The sequence below is a fragment of the Opisthocomus hoazin genome, chromosome 2 (assembly GCF_030867145.1).
Source record: "Opisthocomus hoazin isolate bOpiHoa1 chromosome 2, bOpiHoa1.hap1, whole genome shotgun sequence".
NCBI classification, from domain to species: domain Eukaryota; kingdom Metazoa; phylum Chordata; class Aves; order Opisthocomiformes; family Opisthocomidae; genus Opisthocomus; species Opisthocomus hoazin.
Genome location: NC_134415.1, coordinates 19,190,518 through 19,215,710, shown reverse-complemented (window position 1 = coordinate 19,215,710; position 25,193 = coordinate 19,190,518). Strand labels below are relative to the sequence as shown.

Here is a 25,193-nt window from a genome sequence, read left to right as displayed (position 1 = left end):
GAGCATATACAGCAAGCTCCCGGTTCCTTGTAGAAATATTTTGAAGCAAAAAGCAAGGTCTGAATGCCAGACGCACATAAAATCTTGAAACAGCTAAATTTCAGTCTTCCATAACAAACAGTCAGAGCAAAGTCGGTGGCAAAGCTCTGAAGCTTTTATCAGTAGAACCAGTATTTGGCCAGCTTTGCTTGGTGGCCAACTCTTTCCTTAGTTATCATGAATAGATCCAGTCCATTTCCCACCTAACTATGAAATTTAACTGTGTTTCAGAGGAATAATCTTTATATAGCACATATTAAATAAAGTCTTGCATAAGATCCACCATGAGATTTTTCCTACCTTCACAACTGATAACAGCTGTAGCCATTCTGACTCCAGACTTGGCATCAACTGCTGTCACTAAGTCAAGGGCAATCCTGCCTTTTACATTACAAACATTAAATGTCTTTGGTGTTGTTACCAGGAAGAACGTCAGAAATGAACAAGCAGTCAACTGTGCACCAAGCTCCCATGAATATATCTCAAACACACAATGGGGAAAGATAACAAGAAGGGCATGGATAAAAACATTTTAGCAAAAGGTCCTTATCCAGAATGGAAAGATATCCTGTTGAACAGAAGGACAAATACCACCTGGAAACTAAATCTCAAGTTGCTAATATCAGAGAGCCAAAAACAAAAAAAAAAAAACCAAAACAACTCAGTCTAAAAACAGTGCTACTAATAATATCCTTGTAACTGAAAGCCTCTTTAACAATGAAACTTTCATAATAGTCTTTTTTGACTATTTAACCAGCCTCTCAATTTAAAGCACTACGTCTTGATTTGGTGAATGGAGATGCTGTTCTTTTAAAGCAAACCATCAAGTTCTTGCTCAAGCTATGTCAAGGCTATGTATCAAGAGCTAGATGGTCAAAAAAAAAAAAAACAACCCAAAATCAACCACAAAAAAAACAAAACAACACAACAAAAAAACTGATTAAATGGGGTCCTCTAGTTAAGAAGTACTTGTTTTGCGCTCAGACCACACTGCCTTTCTTCCTCACATCATTGCTTAAGCCACCTATTGCATTACTTCTGAAAAGAGACTCCCCTTTCTCCAGCATTAGTGCTGCTGTATGTTGCCCCTTTAGAAAAGGACAATGTTGGTCACTTGCCTTGGCCTTCTGAATGAATGGCAACTGTGATCTGCATTCAAACAACTGAGATGCGTTCGCAAGCAAGCATTACAGTACCCTGCACAATATGCTCAGTGTATCACAAATGTATATTTTTACAAAGAAACTATTGAAAACACAGAAGGAATGCTCAGCATCAGGGTCTCAAAGTTTGAACCTGTTAAGTGTATTTAATACTACATTTGCTGGGGGGGGGGGGGGTGGACACGGAGCAGGGAGCGGAAGGTGATAGCAAAGAATTCTGTCCTTCCTCCAAGCTGAATCCAGCCATTTGTTTCCTTCTAAGGACATCATATTGCATTTTAAAAGCACATTTATTTCTGGCTCTGCCTGATCTGTATGAACCCTCTCTCCAGGCTTCTGGAGGGAGAAAGTAGAACTAATCCTGACCAAGGAACTCTAACAAGAATCACCAGCAGGACTCAGAGAGCAACCTTTACTTGCTATGACCCTCTTCAGTTTCTGTGCAGTTAAGTGAGGAGCCAAAAAACAGAGAGCAGTGGGTGACTGTTTATTGATGTTTGATTAGCGTTCCCAGGAAGCCACCTTTGGGTGGGTGCCTGAATTTACCCTCTGAAGTCCTTGTCAGTACTGGCCAAGCACCAACAGCATAGGGACCCTCCTCTTTTTTAGTGTCCTGAGACATCCTTCAAGACTTATTCACTGCACACAGGGCTCAGTCCTCACTGTGCCTGCCAGCCTGAACCATGGGAGATGCATGAAGCTCGCGTTACCTCCATGGGAGGAGGAGTGCCTGAGTAACACAGGGCCCAGTCAGGCATTCTCTCCGGATTCTGTCACACCTTTCCAAATAGAGAACAGATGTATAGGTATAGTACAGTTAATGTCACTTCTCCTCCAGCTTAGGAGACCACCACAAAATGCAATCAGAGCATAAGGATACACGCAGAGTCAAAAAACAGCCAGACTATTTTCTTACATAAGTAGGGCTCATCATTACCATTCATATTTTATAAACGAACAAAGAACCAATGAATGACTACAAGAGCTTTTTGCAAAACAGAAGAGTGTACTGAGTTCTGAAAAATCTCCTAGGGTCAGGGCACCTCCAGCTAGCTCTACTCAGTCTACGCTGGCACTGACTAGAGACTTACTTTACATATAAGCTTACACTCTTGCTGCTGGAGATCATTAGGATGAAAGAGAGGAGAAAGAGGCTAGTTTTGCTTCTTTGCATACAGTCAAATGCAATTTAAAATGTATTTACTTATAGTCATCAGAGCATCAGCACCTCATGCAATGATTGATTAAGACTGTTTAAATAGATCTGTTGGAGGAAAGAAAAGACAACTATTTTCAATTACTCATCAGTGAACAAGTCCAAAATATTCTTTTGCACCAGTCACAGAATGTTCGGGGTTGGAAGGGACCTCTGTGGGTCATTTAGTACAATCCCCTGCCGAAGCAGGGTCACCTACAGCAGGCTGCACAGGACCTCATCCAGGCGGGTCTTGAATATCTCCAGAGAAGGAGACTCCACAACCTCCCTGGGCAGCCTGTTCCACTGCTCCGTCACCCTCAGAGGGAAGAAGTTCTTCCTCATGTTCAGATGGGACTTCCTGTGCCTCAGTTTGTGCCCGTTGCCCCTTGTCCTGTCGCTGGGCACCACTGAAAAGGGTCTGGCCCCATCCTCCTGACACCCACCCTGCAGATATTTATAAGCAGTTATGAGGTCCCCTCTCAGCCTTCTCTTCTTCAGGCTGAACAAGCCCAGCTCCCTCAGCCTTTCCTCACAGGACAGATGCTCCAGTCCCCTCATCATCCTCGTAGCCCTCCACTAGACTCTCCCCAGTAGCTCCTCATCTTTCTTGAACTGGGGAGCCCAGAAATGGACACAGTACTCCAGATGAGGCCTCACTAGTGTAGAGTAGAGGGGAAAGAGAACCTCCTTCGACCTACTGGCCACACTCTTCTTAATGCACCCCAGGATCCCATTGGCCTTCTTGGCAGCCAGGGCACACTGCTGGCTCATGGTCAACCTGTCGTCCACCAGGACCTCCTGATCCCTCTCCACAGAGCTGCTCTCCAGCAGGTCTGCCCCAAGCCTGTACTGGTGCATGGGGTAATTCCTCTCCAGGTGCAAGACCTTGCACTTGCCCAGAAGACCTGGGCACTTTCATTCCAGGAGGATTCCAAAGCTATCTTACTTGGTAAACTCCCAGCAGAGAGGGAATACTAGCAGTGCACGATGCAGCAAGCTGCCACATCTGTGTGTGCATTCCTCTTAACCACAGGAGCAGCGGAGACAATAAAACAGTATATAGAGGAAAAATACCCTAGCTACAGTTCTGCTGAATTTTAAAAACATATTGCATATTTAAAAACACCTTTTTCCTGGAATGTAGATGCTCTACTCAGAACTAGGTGAGAAATCTTTTTTTCCCCTCCCTTTGCATCATGGGGAAAAAAAAAAAGTCTGAAAAAAAGAAGAAAATAAAGTATTTTAATTTCTTCACTAATCAAAAATAACTCAACACACAGAAAAATACAGACACCAGTTTCAGAAGAGCTCAGAACCACTGTATGCACCTTAAGGCGATGGATCCAAAGAGAAGTCCAACTACTCTCACACCATCTGCTCTAATCCAAGAGCCAGATCTTTTTTTTTTGGCTCTCCTTCCTCTCCACCCTTTGTCCTTCTGCCCCAAAATTCCACCCTAAACCTGAGACAGCTTGACTGAGACTCGTACACCCCTGCAAAAAGTCCTGGTTTTGAAAAACTCTGTTAAATAAAAAGCTGTCTTATAACAGATATCCAACTTTAATCATATAATTTTAAGATTAGTAGCATCCTGATAAGTATAGTATAAAATGCAGTAGCACACTGAATGGACTATACATTTTTTTTCTTTTGAGTTCCAGAGCATTTGAGGAATCTTGTAAATGATGCCACTGAGCACCGCCCAGAGAGGAAAGCTGCATGGGAACTTATCAAGGTCACAGCAAACCTTACTCAGCATTCTCCCCTCCATGCCCGCCCTCAACTGCAGCTTAGCGTGGGATCCTGACAGCAGGAGGTTCCCACTACAGGCCTTTGGCTTCATCTCCCCGCCAGCCCCCTCTCAGCTCTTCTCAGAGACTCTCTACGCCCTCCAAAGAAGAAAGATCCGAAGCATTTGTCTGGAGCTCTGGGAGCTGCTTGCCTCATTCCTTCTGAGGAAACAGCTGGAAAGTTGCCCTCAAAAACTCATTTGCAAGCTGCATTCCCTCCAAAAGTTTTATCAGCTGGCTCATTTCAAGCAGGTTTTTACAGAGGGATGGGAGAGCTGGACTGGATGAACGAACTGGATCAACGTCTTTGCCTATCCTGGGCATCAGATCCTCAGACCCAAGTCATTCTTCATGAGTCCCCAATGAAAGCTTTTTACAGATGCAAAAACTTGCAGGCCACTTTCTCCTTCTCCCTATCTCGTCTTCCTGGCCCCAGAGTTACCAGAAAGCTACATGTATTCTCTGCCTATCTAGGAAAATGTGAACAGCCTCCTTTTCCTGCTTCTCTATGAGAACTCACTGGAAAGATTAAAAAGGTCTCAAGACTAAAGAATTTATCAAACCAAGACATGATGACACTGGCAATGAAGAACATTTCAAAGAGCAGCACAATGTTAATTATTTGCCCTTCTTAGGGAAAAACAGAAGGAAAGTCAGTCAAGAATCCTCTCAGATCACAGAAGGACTGTAGAAAGGGGAAGAACAATTAGAGACCAGTGTTGGCACAAAACCAAATGGGCATGAACTGGCTATGAAAGTTTGGAAATTATAAGCAGATTTCTAAACATCAGAGGAGAAAGGTTCTTGAATGGCTTCCCAATAGGAAGTAACAGGAGCAAAAGCCATCCAATTTTGAGACGGACTGATAAATTCATGAAGGGAATCCTGTAACATAATTTCCTACAATTACAGAAACACTGTACTCCGTGGCTCAGGAGAGGTCTCTTTCGGTCTTGCACACCTCATCCTCTGCTGACCCAAGACTGGATAAATAAATAAATAAAATCCAGATACAAGGTGCAGTAGAACCAGAATGTTAGCAGGGCAGCTAGTATAATGGTGAGTCTGCTTTCTTTATTAAGAAAATTTATGGTTTGTTTGTTTTAAACGGAATTTGTCCACCTGTAGGTACTTTGGCATTTTCAAGTAAAAATTTGGATCATAAGGGAAGACTGTATCAAGAATAGAGTTCTATATATCTCTGACCACCTGCAAAGAAGAGTATGAAGGTGAACCCTCCCACCGATTGTGCAATCATTAGACTAAACTGTGAGATGTTATCTTCACAGACCTGTATCCAGGGGTTAAAGCTGTCAAAGGAACTGTAAAAAGGGGTAGATAAGTGAGAAAATTAAAACAGCAAATCATCCAGGAAGAATTCAAGTTAAACAAATAAGTTTTACAGCTGTGAAATGTGTGGATGGGTATAGAAACAATCACCTGTCTTTTTCAGATGACTGAAATTTTACTGGAAATAAGTCTGTGAAACCATTATGAAGAGTCAGTAAGGAGAAACCTTTTCACATTCGATTTCTGTGTTGAAAAGTCTGGGATAATACCACCCTACAGTACACACAGAAGAAAAAGTAAAACACACAAAGCTGGAAAAGCATGAAAAATATACTACTGTAACATAAGAAGTCATCTGTGAACTCTCCCGTAGCACATCAAACATGAGGTATTCATTCATTCCCACAAATGGAGTCAGTGTTGATCTATAAGCTGCAGCTCTATATTACACATTTCAGTTTCATGCATTTAAGCCAGACAAACATTCCCGGGGGATTGAAAGAACCCGCTACAGTGAGTTGTGGTTCTATTTTGGATCACATCGCAGCATAACAAATCACACTTTCAGACACTGGGATAAGGGGCTCAATAAACAAAGTAGCGTGATAACTTCATGTATATCCCTTCCACGCACGCAGGCATCTGTAGAATCAAATCCGCCTAAGGCCCTTCAAATTGTACAACTACAAGGCAATGATCACTCTCATCCCTACACGTATCCATGTACCATTATTCATGCAAATATATATTCTTAAATACACATTATTACATGCTGTTGTATAGCAGTAGCTATGTAACTGTGTCCACACACACCAAGACTGTTTACCAGATCTGCTCTCTCGCATTTGAGAAAGCAGAAAAGAACATAAACTTTTATGGCAGAAAGTTCTTTTGGTGCTGTTGGTTTGTTCCAGTGGTTTTTCAGTTGTGCATCATACAAAGTAGCCCTCAGAAGCAGAATCTCTAGACCTATTTGGTAATACACCAAGTTCCCTGTGACTGCTGTCCCGCAAGAAATTCAGAGTGCTGACAATGATGCACTGGTCCCCTCTTGGTCTAGCACATTTTCAAAGTGGTTTGTAAATCAAGTAAAATTTTTAGAAGGAAAAAAAAGAAAAAAATCCCATAACTTAAAGGATGGATTCGAAAACCAGCCATATTCCAAGTACCCTGTACCTGAACTCCAGTCCTGCCACTCTCTGCTCTGGTTCCCAAAGAAAAAACATTAAAACATGCAAAGGCATTAAAAAATAGTTTATCTTAATAAAGCATCTTACAGCACCGTGTGCAGATTAGCAAATCTTCCTGAAACATGGAAAGAGTCCTGTTAACCACTAAGTAAAGATGAGAGACAAGACTTTCAAGAGAGTTCAAATATTGCTGAGGTATGAGATGCTATATTTTCCTAAAGAATTTTGCACATTAGATGCCTGACTATTAATGTCATTTGGTTCTCAGGCCAAGAAACTGAAAATGTAATTCTGAGCTATTTTGTCTGTCTGGGCCTTGGGACATGAAGGAAGTCGAAGTAGCAAGCGTGAGCATAAGTCTCCAAACCCTGATAGTCACACTTTCTTGTTCTCTATTTTTCTCAAAGTCAAAGCTCTGCAGTAGCTGCTTTGTTTCCAGCTAATTAAGGTGTCTTAAAAAGATAAATAAAACGGGGAAAAATAACTTGGCAGGAGTACATTTCCATTTTTCCATTTTAATTTCACCTGCAAGCTAGCCACCTTAAGGATGACACTGGATGGTGGGCAAAAACGTAACACTATTGACTAAAACCTAACATCACTAGAACTCACTATTTGTTCTTGGGCATTTTCTTCAGTGAAAAAAAAGGTTGTTCAATATAAATTAATCCCTGACGGTCTTCCATTCCAAATGCTGTGCAGTATTAGACGATGAAAAAACTGTTAGCGAAGTGAACAAGAAAAAGGAAGTTGGAACTACCTGGCCAAGTTTCACTCTATAACCTGAGAAATGTGTAATTAAAAAATAACCAGCACAAAGAGTGAAAAGCAGCTTTCAGTAGAAATACATACTTCTATGACCAAGTGCTCTATAGACAGAAATAAAATAATTTTTTGTAGAGAATATGATTAGAAGACAGTTACTGTTTAAATCTCAGGAAAAAGCTACGAAGACATATACACAAACATAAAAATATGAAATCTGCATAATGTTTAAAAACAGTATCTCTCTTTTTAAATACAACATCCTGACAAAAAGTTTAGTCCATGCTAAAGTCATGACACATCCTTGCAGGTACTACCACTACTTCTGTACCACTGTCATACATAGTCCCTCTGTCCCACCTTCCAGTCTGAAAGGAAGTATCTCCAGTTCACAGCCCTTGACTTCAAGGTGACCTTAATGCAAAAGCCCACGTGCAACTTTCCAAAATGCTTCTGTATCAGGCAAAGAATGCAGAGCCTAAAAACATAGGACTCACGTAATGCAAGTAGCGTACTGAAAAACTGCATCAAACAACTGAATGATTCACAAGACTGGTAATGGAATACAGTATGTCCTTCCACCAGGTCACTACGGTGAATCAGTTCTGGATAATGAACAAAAACCACTCCCATCTGATGGCCGCTCATGTGAAATGGATTGACCATAGCTGTCCTGACAAGTGAGAGAGTTTGCCACAGTACTATTCATCACTCGAAACAAAAAGACCACAAGGACTTCTGTTGGCATAACCTAAACAGATTACAGAAGAAGACATCCCAAATCCAACTAGTCAGCCCTTTGTTGGCAATCTGACAATGCTGGCCAAAAAAAATGAAGTTGAACAGAAAGATGCTGAACTTCAGTTTTCATCCTCTGACTGGACCAAAACGCACAGCTAGAGAGCAGCACTGGGGAAGCTGACTCAGCCACGGTCCAGGGCATCACTTGTTCGGCGGCTGAACAAAGGGACTGCGGTCTTCCAGGGGTATCAGTTTAACAGCTTTCACCCAAACTACATTAATTTTACCTTCTTAAAATGAAAACAAAAGAAATCCAACTCCACGGTGAAGCTGTCCAAGATTTTTGAAAGATAATAATCCTTCAGCTTACTGGGAACTGTGCTTAATACATGATGTGGGTGCCAGGAGTTAGTTCAGGCCCAGCTGCCAGCGCACCTTTCTACTCAAGCAAACCCAGCTTCCTGCATTTCAGCACACACAAATTTGGCACATTTTATCAAGTCACTGTTCATTTTACTGAAGTATCAAATTGCCAGAAAAATGTTTTGTTTGCTTACCAGATGACAAAAGTCAAGCCTTTAGTGTGCTTTCTTAAAAAAAAACCCAACAAAAATTTATGATTTTGATGCAAACACTGAAGCTACTACATTATGGGAGAATGTTTCAGCTGCAGTAAGATGTATTAAATAAAACCAAAAAAAATGAAAATATAACAAAATCCTCCATCCATCCCCTGCATTCCTGCGTCATTGAGTCCTGTACCTGAAAGCGTATGATAATGCCCAGCCTGCTGTCAAAGGCACAAGTTGTCACCAGGAGAGCAAAGCCCTAGTGCAGGCATGCATATACATGCACGTGCACACACATAGTATTTATAAAACTGCCACTGTAAGGGATTTGGGGTTTATTTTTTTAATTAACTGAAAATGATAACACAAGAGCTTTTCATCTGGCATGAGACTGGGTTTCATCAGCTGCTGGAAAAGATTCTCTTGGAGAAATGATATTATAGTGTTTCCCCATGTACTTCCGCGGACTTCAAAATAAACACAGCTATATGATCATGCCAGTTAATAGACAGATGTAGGTACAGTTACAGGTCTTGATACATCTAGAAAGAGGCTGCAGAGCTAGACACACAATCTGGCTAACGCACCATATTGGCTAAATTACAGAATGCCCAGGTAAAAAAAAAAAAAAAAAGAACATGAAGTACAAGTGAAAAGAACTGGGAAGGGCAGTTGCAAAGCATGCCCTTAGCCTACCTTCTGCACCTGGATATTGAGTTATACACCACATGGCACAAAAGACAGCTCACTATATGGTGCTCCTGCTCATCCACTTTTCTCACCATGTCAAGATTCTCAAATAGAACAATGCGTGAGAGCAGGAAACTAAAAAATGGTGCAGATGAAGATTTCAGAACCGCTTTCGCTTTATGCTCTGCTTTAAAAGTCAGCAGTTGCACTGCGAATCCATTAGTCCCTCCCCTCCCCAAAACGACAATTTGAAAAAATGGTAAGCAACAGCCCCGAGTATAAAACTCCTCATTTGTAATGAAGGCACTCAGAAGTGCAGAGCTTACTAAATAACAGCACTGTCAGCTGCTGCTTTTAGTTTCTTCTTGTATGGAGCCTTTACAATCCCTGGTCTCTTGATCTTAGCCAATTATAAAAAAGGAAGTGGGAATCTAGAAATTCCTACCTCTTTTCCCCATTTCATCCTCCAAAACACATCAAACTTGATACGTACTTCTGCTAAGTGCTCAGAAGATTGTTTCACAGGTTTCAGGGTGTAGCAAAGAACCAAAGGGATTTCGTCATTGCTTTGATTTACTGGCTGGCAAGGTCAGAGCAGTATTTAAATGTGATTGTTTAATGATATATTAGGTCATTACCAAGTTTTTGTAAGTATAATTAAACTGGTGGAATGCCTAAAAGTTCTTTGAAGATTTCTTGATCATTATTACTTATATTTAAGAAATAATATTCTCAATAATGGATTGAGGTTAAAGAGAGATTGACATTTTCCAAGCATTCTGATGAATCTTGTTAAGAAGAAAAAAAACTTTGGAACCACAGATAAGAAAAAGGAACAGTTCAGTCATCAACTATCTCAGACACAAGATGACAGCTGTACATATGTGAAGATAGAAATAAATCAATTCCTTGAAGGATGCTCAGGCCCATGAGCATTGGCAGATCTGATGTAGTCTGTCTGGAAGAGTCAGGACTAGCTGCATGCTGGTATCTGCTTCGGTGAAATTATTCTTTGGGGAACACGTTCCTGCAAGAATTCCTTTCCATCTCCACCTTCAGAGCTATTAAATCTTCTTCACTTTCTCTGCAAGTCAAAATTTTTTGACGTTGCACAGGACAACAACTTAAGAGGTCTCCTCTTATACTGATAAGCGTGTCCCTTGTGTAATGGAAAATGTGGCATTCCAAGTAGAGACAGGCAAATAAATCAGACATAAAACCACATCTATAACTGTTCAGTGTACAAAATTGTCTATGAAATCTGTTATCAAAGAACAAGGCAGGTTACTACACTATCAGCACAGTGAGTCTTTGATATGAAACTGAGGTTTTAAGTTTGGATCCTGCTTCTGTTATATAAAGCAAAAAGAGGTTTTACCTACAACAGAGAAGGCGGCCAGACTCACCTCAGCTACGTGAGCACCACAAGCCTTCATAACCTGTGGTAACATCCTGCACTACATAAAGCCAGAAACATTCTTAGAGAAAGAATTTTGCAGAAGGCTTCATTAAGTAGACTACAACAAGATGCTCAAAGATGAATTAACAAGAACCTAAAGCTCTGCAGAACAATGTCCAAAACTAATAACACTAGAAACCAAACTGTTGGTAATTTGTTGAGTAATCGTGAGTCTTGCTCTGGCTAGACACACTCAGCAGAGTTACTGTCAGTGTAAGCAAGTAGTAGACAAACACTCCAATGACAGGCACAGAATTTATAGCACCGTCAGCATCGTAATATCTACTAGTAGGTAAAAAGAGCCATCTCTAATGAAAAAAAGCTATTCAAGGGAGCTTTAATTTGGCATAAACATAGGTGGAGGATTTCTTCACATTTTAAATACCACACACATATTCTAAGCTAATGTTTTAGAGACTGCAGGAGTTCACTGTATGACCTCAGCACGAGCCACAGACAAGACTTAGAGTCTGGACTCTCTAAAGGTTAAAAGAAACTCAAAGAAAAACAGGAGCAAAATAAAACACATACTAAAGTGAATTTCCAAACAACACAACAAAAGTAGGATCAGGCACATCACACTGTCTCTTCCATTTGTGAAGCAAAGATCTTAATTTGAAATAGAGGCAGGAGAACTGAACTGAAATCACTTCAACTACCACATTAAACATGTCGTGCAGACAAATTAAATAGATGGGGAGATGCAACTGATAAGAGCTTAGCTGAATGTCAGTGACGGTGGAGGAGACACACTTTCAGTGAATAAATTAGCGTCCTACCAAGACAAGCATCTGCTAGGGTAAAATGCGTCTCAGGATGTCTGACATCTCCCTCATTCTCAATGAACTTGCTGCACTGCCCAGAGGTCCAGCATGTCCTGCACAACACACGGGGGACAGCTGAGTAATCCCATCAAGTAGTCTGCCTGAAGGAAAGTGAAAGGGATTCCTCAATAAATTACTGAAGCAGCAGTTAGGTGTCTGACTAGTGCCTACTAGTTCAACTGAAGATGGAAATCTTTCCTCTGATCCAGTAAATCATTTCAAAGGGCCATTCATACCTGGATGTCTAATGAACATTAAGGAGTATGAAAAAAGTGGTTATTTTTTCCTGAAAAACTACTGATATCACAAGAACAGTTTAACTGTCTCTTGCAGGTAAGAAAGGTGACTTCTGCTCACATACTCCACTATTTCAGCAGAGGTAGTAGCAGTCTAAACTTTTCAGTGAGGTACAATAATAGGGAGTCTGAATCACTGCATTCCATATGGTCATTTGATTCTTTTAATCTGCCTTGTCCAACATGTCTCATATTAAAAACTCAAAACCTGCAAATATTTCCACTCCACTGCAAGTGATTTGTAACAGGAATAAAGCCAGACATAAACATCTTGTTGTTCAAGGCACAACCAAACCCCCAGGTCACAACAGAAACACCAAGTTCTAACAGAGGTTCTGTCAGACTGACACTTGACAGCTCTGATCCTTCTCTACTCACAATACAACTGCACTAGTTAAAATAATACCTTCATTCCTTTTAAAGCCTTTGATTCAAGGAAACTCAAATTCCTATTCCACAAACCAGCAGAATACTATGTTACACACCAGGGTATGCAGAAGCAAGTATACACACAGAGATAAGGGCAGTCTATTACTGTATTCTCTAAGTCTTCGTTATATACGGGTAGAATTTCTCTAACTCTTCATTATATATGGGTAGAATATGGCACAATTATCAACCGCTTGTACCAGTAGTGTTACTGGGATTTCTATGATGAAAGCTGCATACCTGCCTGAACATGTCCCTCCCTCTTTTCCCAAACTACTTGACAATACGTGGTTCAGTCATTAGGGTTTACAGATCTTATTATTCAGCTTACAGATCTTCAACCCCTGCTACACATCTGTGCTGGATACAAAGGATACGTTCCCATATCGGATGTTTAACCCCAGCCTGCAACACTGAGCGAGACTTCCACCTCATCTCCCACACCACTAGCGAAGCAACATTTCTGTCAAGAGATTCCACGCTTTCCCTCCCCTTCTTTATCCAGGCTGACACCACAACACATTCCAGAAAAGGTAAAAGGAACATAAGCAGGCTCTAATTTCTAGAGCTAATCAACAGAATTTATATGTATTTTTTTTAGAATTCAGTTCATCACCTAAAAAACAAAAAAAAACAAACAAAAAAACTACCCCCACAACTTAAGGGAACAAAAATTCAAAACATTGACTGCTCTAACTGGATGCTATGTACTGCAGCTTTCCGCACGTGTGAACAATTTCTGTTTTAATTGTTTAAAACACCTTCTCTCTCCCGGATTTTTCCCGTGAGCTGTTGCCAGCTTCCCGTTTCGGGGCTGATTCCGCCGAACGCGGCACCGGCGCCCTCTGTCCGGTGCAGAGAAAATGGCATTTCATGCCTCTGCTCTGCCAGAGCTGCCAAGCTGTTCAGTTCAGTTTAAACAAACACACACAACATTTGCTCGGCGGTACTGTGGCATCCAGATTTCCACTGATTACACAGTTTTAAAAAGATTCTTATTCCTCCTGCATACGTCCCAGCGCGTTTTAAAACTGTTTAACGCAAGATTTGTTCTTACTCGGGAAAAGAAAATTACAAGTCACTTTTCAAGCTTGCTTAAAGTCTTTTTTTCAAATCTCCCTCTTCAATCACCTCCGCGAGAAAAGCCAATTACAACTCCCACCAGCTTGCTTTCCCCCCCCATACACAAGCACTTGCTGTTTGCCCCTTCCCCACTCCCGCAGCAAAGCGACGGTGTGGAAAGAGGAGTTCAAAATAGGAGCACAAACACTGACAAGTCCTCGAAGTTTTTTTACACTTTTATTTTGCCTCCATGTTTTCCCAGCTGCTTTGCTCAGCACACAATAAAAAAACGGCCTGCAAAAATACGTGACAAATTCAGAGACCGGAGAGCTGCAGCCCGAGGAGGAGGATGTGACTGTAGCTTGACTTACCGATTTTATCCGGCCGTATGTTTTCCTATTTGCCTTTTGCAGCAGCTGAGCTCAGCGCTCAGGAACGACCACCCGGTGTCCGGGCGCCGGGCAGCGCGCTGGTCCCCGCGCTGGGCGCCGCTGGGCGAGCGGGGCTGGGGGGCTGCGCCGGCCGCGGCCGCTGCGCTCGCTCGGCCCCCGCTCAGGAACTGCTTCCCATTCCCCAGCCCCGCTCCGGCGCTGCAGGCTCCGGGAGGCAGGGCCGGCCCCTGCTACCGCGCTCCTCTTTCTTAAAGGGACAAGCTCCGGCCTGGCAGCAGCGCCCGCGAACCGGGAGCCGCCGGGGCTGGCGCCTGGAGCCGCGGTGGCGGGGGGGGGGGCACCGCCCCCGGCCCGGGCGGGAACCATCGCAGCACCGGGTGGTGAGCGAGGTTCCGCACAGCCGGGCGCGGGCGGCCTTCGGGCGCGGCGGGAGGGCGGCAGCGCCCTGTCCCGGGCGGAGGGGCAGCCCCCGGCAGCTCCCACCGCTTCAACCCGGGGAGGCTTTACTCCGTGTAGTGCGCAGGGTGTGACTTGACTAACCAAAAAGCCCTCATTTCCCGCTTCTTCCTCGTCAGTCTTGCTCCGGATAGCTTTACTCCTGTGTAAATCCCCGCTTCTGGCATGTTTGCTCTTTCCTGCCGCTACTTTCAGCTGTACCTGGCACCAACAGCTAGGCTGGCACGGGGGAGCTGTCTGCCTCGCGTGTGTTGCTGTCTGCAGTGGAAGAAACCGTGCGCTCTGTTGAACAGTAATGCTGAATTTCAGAGATAGTAACACCGTCTGCAAAAACTCTCTCTCTCTCTCTCTCTTTTCAGCTCCTGGAAATAGATGGTTTGCTCTCCGTATGTGTCAGCAATTTGTTTTCATCACAATAACTGAACTCTCCTGATGACAACACCGATCAACACACATCGCAAGGCAACGTCGTATATATACAAATATGTATCTATTCAACAGCACAACGGCACAACCAGAGAACGCAAGTTACAGGGGAAAAACACCACCTTCAAACTGGCGGGCTGAACCGAACAAGCTGAGACCAAGGCCCCACTCTCCTGTCCCCTCTGCCTCCACACGCAGCAATGCACGATAAGCACAGAAGGGTTACAGACTGCTAGCCAGCCGTGGTGTCTTTCTGGTTTTTTGGTCCTGCAGTGAAAGGGCATCAGTACAAACCAAAAGGTGAATCCAGCCCTTTTAATGCTAATGGTCCTTCACAAACAGGCTCAGTGGGTATCGCCTGACTACTGCCATGCGTACCTTTTACCCTGTAAGCAAAGCAGCCATTTAGCCACTTTACTAAATTACAATGTTCAGCATCATTAGCCTTGTATTAAACCATGGGCACTCATCAGTGTTCCTCTAGCATGAGTTGTACTGTGCTCAGCATAAAGCCTGGGAAAGTTTTGTATGATTTATGCATGCAAACTACATGTGATGCACAGTAGAAGCGATCTTATAATTCCATCAGTCCTCATCTCCATTCACATGTTTCCATTGGTCTATGAATCCTCACTTTCCACTCACATCTCTGTCTACTACTCTTTTCATCTCATCCTCCATGTCCCTGCCTCTTCATGCCGTGTTTCCCCCTTCCGCGTGCCAGGTACTTCTGCAGCTGACCTCCACTTTGCAAGCTTCACCTAACTGCCTCAGTCCCCCCCTTCTCCCCTCTGTCCCCTCAGTTTCTCATTGGAAGAGGAAAGAAGAGCTGAAAGGAGAGGTGGGAATGATTAATTCATTCCTCCTCTGGCTTTCCCCCTGCCTTTTCCTTCCTCCAGCCAAGGTTCTGGAGCCAGAGACCTGTATCCAGCGCTAGAAATTACCCTGCAGCAGCAGGCTAAGGGACAAGGGTTAGATAGGCTTGCATTACGAACACTTTCTCCCCTCTCACCCTAGCACACTCTACCATCTATTACGATATAGTGTAACCAAGATAAATGGCCCTTGTCTTGTTCATTAGTTACAAGTTAACAAAACAGCCATCTTTAAGACAAAGCTGGTCATTCATTTGATGCCTCAGCTAAGGTTATTCTGACATGTTCAAAACACTGGGAGTCTGTCTACAAGACAACAGGGTAAGGTGCCACAGTGGATGGGGATTTGAATGGCAAAGACATCAATGATGGAGAGAAACCGGGCCTTGGGGGGAGCTAAAGCAATGCTCAGTTGGTCAGCACACACAAAAAAATGCACGCGAAACACCACAAAGTGCCCAGCACGAAACAAGCTTGTGCCACTGGACTAGAATGATCTAACCACCATAAAACTTAAGATGAAAAAATAATATCTGCTGTTCCTTACATATGTTGCTCCTTAGGCTCCCCATAATCCCATGTGAAAGCTGGCCCCTCTCTCACTGCAGCATCTGGATGTTCCATTGACAGAGCATTGTCTAATGGTTACAGCACAACTCCTGGTTTCTATTACTGGCTGTAGGAGAAATGTGTGACATATTAAATAAAATAAAGGACATAGAATTCAAATTCTGCTGCATGCTTCGATATTTAGTCAGCAGTAAATGAAAATAGATAAATCACTGCTGCTCTCTGTGACTTTGTTTCCCCAATAACAAGTAAGTACACTAAACTCTGGCGTTACATAATTCAGTACTTGTATCAGTAACAGCCTGGGATGAAAGATGCCACAGAAGACAGCTTTTTATTATTAAATACTGAGCTGCAGATACCTCAATGAAAACTGGAAAGTAATGCAGTTTGCAAAAATGTTTGATTCTGCAGAACAATCGCCTTGCACAAAAGCTGACATTTAATTTAATAAGAGCTATTTTCTGTCTTAGCTTATAGGGGACAGCAAAACCAGAACTCGTCCCGAAGTTACCAAGCAAGAAAAGAAGTATGTTTCTCTTTCTGAACAGTGTATCACATAAGGTCTACAGCTCAAGACAGCACAAACATACTTACGAAGGCAGCTCCTTCTGAATTCAGGAGTAACACCATTAAAGCAATCACCTGACCACTTCCACAATCATTTTTAGGCTCTGATGACCAAGGTCAAAACCAAAAAGCTATACTATTATCTATGTAAAAGGGCCCTTAACTGTAATGAGTGAAAACACAAGGGCAAAGGGACACACAAAAACAAATAGAATATCTGCTGCTCAAAAAAACCTTCCTTATAGAATGCAGAAGCAAAAGGTTCTGTAAGATGTTGTTCCACCACCGGAGATGTAAACTGTTTGTTAGATCCCTCACCAAAACAAAAGGACATGGGTAGATTAATCTAAAAACAAAAGTGCCTGTTGTGAGAGGAGACCCAGTGCCAGGCTGCCTGCTCCGTCTGACAATGAGGTTAAACACCACGGCTCTGTGAGCTCGGCTGTGTGCCTTGCCTGACACCACCACCCAGTGCAGCTATTGGGTCAAAGATTTCTGCTCAGTCACCACAGGCTACAAAACCAGCAAGACTCTTATACCCTCCCAACAGAGCTTGTTTCTGCATGTCTCACAGTCTCTGAAATACCACACAATGTTTTGAGCATCTCTGGAGTGTGACATGCAGAGCACTATTACTACTATACACTGACATTGGATGCAACACGGTGATGGAACCACCACTATCCTTACTTATTCAAGAGCCACAAGAAATTCTGTCTCCTGTCACTGAGGGGCTGAAATGAAGCATATATATCATCAGTACAATACAGACACGCATATAAATTCTTTTAGTTCCTTTCATTTTTCTAAAATTATTTTTGTCTTTGGGCTCAAACTGCACCATCAGACCCAAGGGCTGGATTCCACTCCCACTGATTTCCTGACAAGTAAGGATGGAACGATGCTGCAATTCAGGGATGTATAAATTTCAGATTAAAGTTTTTTAATTCTAACCCACATCTTAATGTGAGATCTGGACAATGCTTATCTGTTCATTATTTATTAAAATTAAAACTGTCAATGCCACAAGATTGTTCTCCATTTGATGAATCATAATGCGTGTACATACCTGTGTGCACATGTATGCATTTACACATCTGCATGCATGCAGATGTTTGAGTGAAACTGAGACAGAACTTCTTGCTTTTAAGGTTAGCTTGCATCTGATGTATTGTTGGTGCACTTCTTTTTCTGAAACATTCCTGACACCATGGAAAAATATGTTTTAGTTAGCTGTCACTACAAACATTTATTTTTGGTGGGTTTATTTTCTCCACTAAAAAACATATGGTTAAAAGTAAATAAATTGGTTCCTAGAACTTAAACCTTATCAGACCTGTAAGAGTTGCACAGCTAATAAAAGTTATAGCCTTCAACATGAAGATAAAGTTCCTTGACAACGCATTAAATCAATGTACTAGCTATCAAATGACTTCTACCAATTGTTCTTAATTAAAAAGATGTGTTTTCCATATTATAGAACTGCCCACACCACAGAATTTCAGCCAACTGCAACTACATTCAAATCTGTATCTATCATAATAAGGTAAAAGATGTTGGTTTGGACCTTCCTGGAGATGGCACATTTCAATTTCACGCTTTTCCCAGTGTTTTTCCTGTTCACAGCTCCTTCTCTTTCATTGGCTTCTCAAGCCCCCTGTAACCTTCTCTTTTCAAGCTTGCTTAAAGTCTTTTTTTCAAATCTCCCTCTTCAATCACCTCCGCGAGAAAAGCCAATTACAACTCCCACCAGCTTGCTTTCCCCCCCCATACACAAGCACTTGCTGTTTGCCCCTTCCCCACTCCCGCAGCAAAGCGACGGTGTGGAAAGAGGAGTTCAAAATAGGAGCACAAACACTGACAAGTCCTCGAAGTTTTTTTACACTTTTATTTTGCCTCCATGTTTTCCCAGCTGCTTTGCTCAGCACACAATAAAAAAACGGCCTGCAAAAATACGTGACAAATTCAGAGACCGGAGAGCTGCAGCCCGAGGAGGAGGATGTGACTGTAGCTTGACTTACCGATTTTATCCGGCCGTATGTTTTCCTATTTGCCTTTTGCAGCAGCTGAGCTCAGCGCTCAGGAACGACCACCCGGTGTCCGGGCGCCGGGCAGCGCGCTGGTCCCCGCGCTGGGCGCCGCTGGGCGAGCGGGGCTGGGGGGCTGCGCCGGCCGCGGCCGCTGCGCTCGCTCGGCCCCCGCTCAGGAACTGCTTCCCATTCCCCAGCCCCGCTCCGGCGCTGCAGGCTCCGGGAGGCAGGGCCGGCCCCTGCTACCGCGCTCCTCTTTCTTAAAGGGACAAGCTCCGGCCTGGCAGCAGCGCCCGCGAACCGGGAGCCGCCGGGGCTGGCGCCTGGAGCCGCGGTGGCGGGGGGGGGGGCACCGCCCCCGGCCCGGGCGGGAACCATCGCAGCACCGGGTGGTGAGCGAGGTTCCGCACAGCCGGGCGCGGGCGGCCTTCGGGCGCGGCGGGAGGGCGGCAGCGCCCTGTCCCGGGCGGAGGGGCAGCCCCCGGCAGCTCCCACCGCTTCAACCCGGGGAGGCTTTACTCCGTGTAGTGCGCAGGGTGTGACTTGACTAACCAAAAAGCCCTCATTTCCCGCTTCTTCCTCGTCAGTCTTGCTCCGGATAGCTTTACTCCTGTGTAAATCCCCGCTTCTGGCATGTTTGCTCTTTCCTGCCGCTACTTTCAGCTGTACCTGGCACCAACAGCTAGGCTGGCACGGGGGAGCTGTCTGCCTCGCGTGTGTTGCTGTCTGCAGTGGAAGAAACCGTGCGCTCTGTTGAACAGTAATGCTGAATTTCAGAGATAGTAACACCGTCTGCAAAAACTCTCTCTCTCTCTCTCTCTTTTCAGCTCCTGGAAATAGATGGTTTGCTCTCCGTATGTGTCAGCAATTTGTTTTCATCACAATAACTGAACTCTCCTGATGACAACACCGATCAACACACATCGCAAGGCAACGTCGTATATATACAAATATGTATCTATTCAACAGCACAACGGCACAACCAGAGAACGCAAGTTACAGGGGAAAAACACCACCTTCAAACTGGCGGGCTGAACCGAACAAGCTGAGACCAAGGCCCCACTCTCCTGTCCCCTCTGCCTCCACACGCAGCAATGCACGATAAGCACAGAAGGGTTACAGACTGCTAGCCAGCCGTGGTGTCTTTCTGGTTTTTTGGTCCTGCAGTGAAAGGGCATCAGTACAAACCAAAAGGTGAATCCAGCCCTTTTAATGCTAATGGTCCTTCACAAACAGGCTCAGTGGGTATCGCCTGACTACTGCCATGCGTACCTTTTACCCTGTAAGCAAAGCAGCCATTTAGCCACTTTACTAAATTACAATGTTCAGCATCATTAGCCTTGTATTAAACCATGGGCACTCATCAGTGTTCCTCTAGCATGAGTTGTACTGTGCTCAGCATAAAGCCTGGGAAAGTTTTGTATGATTTATGCATGCAAACTACATGTGATGCACAGTAGAAGCGATCTTATAATTCCATCAGTCCTCATCTCCATTCACATGTTTCCATTGGTCTATGAATCCTCACTTTCCACTCACATCTCTGTCTACTACTCTTTTCATCTCATCCTCCATGTCCCTGCCTCTTCATGCCGTGTTTCCCCCTTCCGCGTGCCAGGTACTTCTGCAGCTGACCTCCACTTTGCAAGCTTCACCTAACTGCCTCAGTCCCCCCCTTCTCCCCTCTGTCCCCTCAGTTTCTCATTGGAAGAGGAAAGAAGAGCTGAAAGGAGAGGTGGGAATGATTAATTCATTCCTCCTCTGGCTTTCCCCCTGCCTTTTCCTTCCTCCAGCCAAGGTTCTGGAGCCAGAGACCTGTATCCAGCGCTAGAAATTACCCTGCAGCAGCAGGCTAAGGGACAAGGGTTAGATAGGCTTGCATTACGAACACTTTCTCCCCTCTCACCCTAGCACACTCTACCATCTATTACGATATAGTGTAACCAAGATAAATGGCCCTTGTCTTGTTCATTAGTTACAAGTTAACAAAACAGCCATCTTTAAGACAAAGCTGGTCATTCATTTGATGCCTCAGCTAAGGTTATTCTGACATGTTCAAAACACTGGGAGTCTGTCTACAAGACAACAGGGTAAGGTGCCACAGTGGATGGGGATTTGAATGGCAAAGACATCAATGATGGAGAGAAACCGGGCCTTGGGGGGAGCTAAAGCAATGCTCAGTTGGTCAGCACACACAAAAAAATGCACGCGAAACACCACAAAGTGCCCAGCACGAAACAAGCTTGTGCCACTGGACTAGAATGATCTAACCACCATAAAACTTAAGATGAAAAAATAATATCTGCTGTTCCTTACATATGTTGCTCCTTAGGCTCCCCATAATCCCATGTGAAAGCTGGCCCCTCTCTCACTGCAGCATCTGGATGTTCCATTGACAGAGCATTGTCTAATGGTTACAGCACAACTCCTGGTTTCTATTACTGGCTGTAGGAGAAATGTGTGACATATTAAATAAAATAAAGGACATAGAATTCAAATTCTGCTGCATGCTTCGATATTTAGTCAGCAGTAAATGAAAATAGATAAATCACTGCTGCTCTCTGTGACTTTGTTTCCCCAATAACAAGTAAGTACACTAAACTCTGGCGTTACATAATTCAGTACTTGTATCAGTAACAGCCTGGGATGAAAGATGCCACAGAAGACAGCTTTTTATTATTAAATACTGAGCTGCAGATACCTCAATGAAAACTGGAAAGTAATGCAGTTTGCAAAAATGTTTGATTCTGCAGAACAATCGCCTTGCACAAAAGCTGACATTTAATTTAATAAGAGCTATTTTCTGTCTTAGCTTATAGGGGACAGCAAAACCAGAACTCGTCCCGAAGTTACCAAGCAAGAAAAGAAGTATGTTTCTCTTTCTGAACAGTGTATCACATAAGGTCTACAGCTCAAGACAGCACAAACATACTTACGAAGGCAGCTCCTTCTGAATTCAGGAGTAACACCATTAAAGCAATCACCTGACCACTTCCACAATCATTTTTAGGCTCTGATGACCAAGGTCAAAACCAAAAAGCTATACTATTATCTATGTAAAAGGGCCCTTAACTGTAATGAGTGAAAACACAAGGGCAAAGGGACACACAAAAACAAATAGAATATCTGCTGCTCAAAAAAACCTTCCTTATAGAATGCAGAAGCAAAAGGTTCTGTAAGATGTTGTTCCACCACCGGAGATGTAAACTGTTTGTTAGATCCCTCACCAAAACAAAAGGACATGGGTAGATTAATCTAAAAACAAAAGTGCCTGTTGTGAGAGGAGACCCAGTGCCAGGCTGCCTGCTCCGTCTGACAATGAGGTTAAACACCACGGCTCTGTGAGCTCGGCTGTGTGCCTTGCCTGACACCACCACCCAGTGCAGCTATTGGGTCAAAGATTTCTGCTCAGTCACCACAGGCTACAAAACCAGCAAGACTCTTATACCCTCCCAACAGAGCTTGTTTCTGCATGTCTCACAGTCTCTGAAATACCACACAATGTTTTGAGCATCTCTGGAGTGTGACATGCAGAGCACTATTACTACTATACACTGACATTGGATGCAACACGGTGATGGAACCACCACTATCCTTACTTATTCAAGAGCCACAAGAAATTCTGTCTCCTGTCACTGAGGGGCTGAAATGAAGCATATATATCATCAGTACAATACAGACACGCATATAAATTCTTTTAGTTCCTTTCATTTTTCTAAAATTATTTTTGTCTTTGGGCTCAAACTGCACCATCAGACCCAAGGGCTGGATTCCACTCCCACTGATTTCCTGACAAGTAAGGATGGAACGATGCTGCAATTCAGGGATGTATAAATTTCAGATTAAAGTTTTTTAATTCTAACCCACATCTTAATGTGAGATCTGGACAATGCTTATCTGTTCATTATTTATTAAAATTAAAACTGTCAATGCCACAAGATTGTTCTCCATTTGATGAATCATAATGCGTGTACATACCTGTGTGCACATGTATGCATTTACACATCTGCATGCATGCAGATGTTTGAGTGAAACTGAGACAGAACTTCTTGCTTTTAAGGTTAGCTTGCATCTGATGTATTGTTGGTGCACTTCTTTTTCTGAAACATTCCTGACACCATGGAAAAATATGTTTTAGTTAGCTGTCACTACAAACATTTATTTTTGGTGGGTTTATTTTCTCCACTAAAAAACATATGGTTAAAAGTAAATAAATTGGTTCCTAGAACTTAAACCTTATCAGACCTGTAAGAGTTGCACAGCTAATAAAAGTTATAGCCTTCAACATGAAGATAAAGTTCCTTGACAACGCATTAAATCAATGTACTAGCTATCAAATGACTTCTACCAATTGTTCTTAATTAAAAAGATGTGTTTTCCATATTATAGAACTGCCCACACCACAGAATTTCAGCCAACTGCAACTACATTCAAATCTGTATCTATCATAATAAGGTAAAAGATGTTGGTTTGGACCTTCCTGGAGATGGCACATTTCAATTTCACGCTTTTCCCAGTGTTTTTCCTGTTCACAGCTCCTTCTCTTTCATTGGCTTCTCAAGCCCCCTGTAACCTTCTCTCTTGTATTGGTTAACATTTAGTTGAGCGGTCTGCACAGGTTGTTTGCTGACAAGGGAACACGCAAGCCCAAAAGAAAAGCCATCAGTATTTGCTGCAACTCAGATAACAGCTATGGAAAGGGGAAAAAGACATTTGATCTTCAGAAAGGAGAAAACATTTAAAATCTCTTAGAAAGTGAAAGTCAGAGATTAGTCCAACCGAATGAAAAAAGAAAAAAATGTGGAAATTTTACAGGAGTTGTCTCATTTCTCCCTTTAGTTTTGCTTGGTATTTCTCAGACATTTAGAAAGTGCAGCTCTGTTTTCAGATAACAGCCCAACTCAAACCCAGATCCCTGAAGACAAGGAAGGCAGAATCATCCAGAACTAGATTAAATTTCCTGCCACCAAAACCTTGATCATCTGCCAGCAATTAAAGGTAGTTAGAACTCCTTGACTACTGTAATCGTTTTTAGCCAGCAACTTCACCGTGGCTTCATTTGCCTGCCTTGAAGAAACCTGGATTGTGTTCACTCCTAACACGTTATGACCATTTTGAACATATTCATGATACTTTCTCAGGGATAAAAACCCACGATATTTAGAAAAAATCAAATCAGCTAAACTTCAGATCATTTCAGTTTCTTTTTGGCTTTCCAATTAACAAAACAGAGGGCACTGATTTGTAGCATGGAGTCTGGCTCGGCTTTCCCCATCATTTTTGAATGCTTCCTTCGATTTTGTATGTATCTTCTCATTATCCAGAGAAATGATTAAAAAAAAAAAATCTGTGTTCTAGAAATGGTCACCTGACAGAAAGGTGCAGTATGCAGACAGGGGATCTGTATCACAAACATTAGTAACCATATGCTGTTGCCTAAATCTATCAAACATCTGAATTAAGGAGGGCTGGCATGAGCTTGTCCCTAGGCAGTTGTTCCAACAAAAGTCTGTATAATACCATTCCTCAACATTTTTCACTTGAAGGATTTTTTTGCCTTTTCAAAAAAAATACAAAGACCACCTTGGGCTGCACTGCAAAATAGGTTTTCACTAATAATAATTTTAAAATTAGTTCAGGCTCTGAATGGTTTGGGGTTTCTTTTCCTTTTATTCCCTTCATTTATGTGCACGGATTTGTTTAGCTGCATGGTGGGAGGGGCACATGGGCTTTTTTAAGTTTTGGAAGTGTTTAGGGAATACCTGATGTATTAACTATCATTTTATCAGCAATGATCTACATCAATATGTCTTGTTCCAATGAAGAATAGGGCATTAATACAGTCAGAAATAAAGTCAATCTCTAGCTACGAACACACAGACCTCAGTGACTTCCAGGAAAACCAAACCAATGCCTATACAAAGGAATAGCGAAAGGGAAAGTGAAAGGCTAGTTCTACTTCTTATTCTGATACAGAGTCCAGGCCAGATCTTTTACCCTGTTTGACTTCTGGTTAGCACAAAACCAGAGTGAAGAAGTAATGGCAGTTTTAAACTGCCCTTGCGACTCTGTGGTCTATAAGCTGATCAAGGTATGTTAAGACTCTGATGCTAACTTAGAACAGCCTTAGGGTTTTGTGAATGATAGCTGGCTACTCACAGACCCTGTAACAGCTACTTAGCAGGCAGGGAGCTCCAGCTAAAGAATCTCTTCTTTACAGTACTGGTGACAGAGGTATCACACTGTTCCTATTCTGCCTAGGAAACTCACTTCCTTCAAAAGTGACTTCAGGGTTGCCAGCTCTGCATGCTTCTGAGTGCTTTGTAGCACACCAGTGGAAAGAAGTAGCTGGAGCAACAAGTCCTGGCT

At 43.1% G+C, this 25,193-nt stretch overlaps 1 protein-coding gene across 9 annotated transcripts in view; it reads right to left on the bottom strand.

Moving 5' to 3' along the window:
• The window catches only part of DAAM2 (dishevelled associated activator of morphogenesis 2), a 221,097-nt gene that overhangs the window by 175,781 nt on the left and 20,123 nt on the right, over nt 1–25,193 (bottom strand). For 2 of the 9 annotated variants that reach the window (XM_075412813.1, XM_075412811.1), the window contains exon 1: nt 13,877–14,015. The exons of the other annotated variants lie outside the window; for them this stretch is intronic. The gene's annotated coding sequence lies outside the window, so the exon portion shown is untranslated. Of the gene's footprint in view, nt 1–13,876; nt 14,016–25,193 lie in introns of those variants that run through there. 9 annotated transcript variants of the gene reach the window in all.